Source organism: Triticum aestivum, chromosome 6B, assembly GCF_018294505.1.
Source record: "Triticum aestivum cultivar Chinese Spring chromosome 6B, IWGSC CS RefSeq v2.1, whole genome shotgun sequence".
Classification (NCBI taxonomy): domain Eukaryota; kingdom Viridiplantae; phylum Streptophyta; class Magnoliopsida; order Poales; family Poaceae; genus Triticum; species Triticum aestivum.
Genome location: NC_057810.1, coordinates 692,490,384 through 692,491,765, shown reverse-complemented (window position 1 = coordinate 692,491,765; position 1,382 = coordinate 692,490,384).

Sequence of the window (1,382 nt, the reverse complement as noted above, 5' to 3'; positions counted from 1 at the left end):
GGTCGGGCTTCGCCCGGCCGCGCCCCCTGGCGGCGGCGAGGGAGGAGGAGGGGAGGTGCGCGGCGAGCGGATCTGGGGGCCCTCGCCGGCCGCCTCGCGGGTGGCGGCGCGGGGAGGGAAACCTAGCGCGGGGGCCTAGCGCCGTTGTTTTGACTATGATAGCTGCCTCCGTATTTCTGCCCCAAATCTCATTAGCTTGAAACTAGAGCTATATCAGGGTCTGGCTCCTTTGCTTTATAGCATGCCATTACTGCAAACCGCATCGTTGAGTCTGTAAACGATAAGACATGTGAAGGATGCTCTTTTGATGTGGTTCTGGAAGGCTTGTCCCGTGCTACGAATTTGAAGTTAACAGCAGCTCATTATCAGGTATGCTCCCATTTTTGGTAACTCTCATAATTATCAGGTAGGCCCATTATCTGTGAGTACAAGTACATTGAACAATCTCATTATTTCCATTGCATGTTTTCACCGATTTCACATGCTTAAACCTTGATGTTTCTACGAACGTGTCTGCTATTATGCATGCAGCTACTTGATACTTTAGTCATGTATACTATTCAAACATGTATGACTGAGCCATCTTTCTGAGTAGAATAGAAACTTGCAACGTACAACTTCTCGGTATCTGGTAACACTTGATTGCTATGAACGGTGTTTAACCATCTTCATTTTGTGCAGGTATCTATTTTCAGAGTGGATTTGAAATGGGGCCATACGTTTAGCAAGCTAAAAACACTGTTGCTCAATAAATGGTGTGTGGCTGATGACTTCACTGGATCGGTTTACTTTCTTCAGCACGCACCAATTCTAGAGACGCTTCTGCTTCAGCTTGATCTTCGAACTTCTGAGGTATACACATTCTCTGAGTATCATAGCTTTCGTCTTTGAAGTTACCTTTTGTTGACTTACAAAAAAAATTGTTTCCTACAGAAATATCATTTTACAAAAACAGATGAAAGCCGTAGCTTAAGGGAACAAAGCTATAAATCGAGTGGGCAATCATCTCTATCGCAACATCTCAAGGTAGTCAAAATTATATGTGGGGCCAAGAAAGATGTAATAGTTGACCGTATTTTAAAGATCCTTTGTACCCATGGAGTACCTTATGATCAAATTGACATCAAATAAAATCTTCTGTTCTCATGTAAGTAACCATTATCATCTTTCATAATTATTATATCCAAAACAAGAGAAAAATCGTTAGGAAAAATAGATACGATGGAGACGTATCATCCATCTTATTCTCATGTCGTTATGCATTCGGCATCTCCCTCATGCCCGATGTCTCGTAAAATACATCAATGTCTCGTTGGTGACACACTCTAGTTGATGCCCTTTGTGGAATCACCCGGGATAAGGGTGTGAAGGAGTCGTTTGGC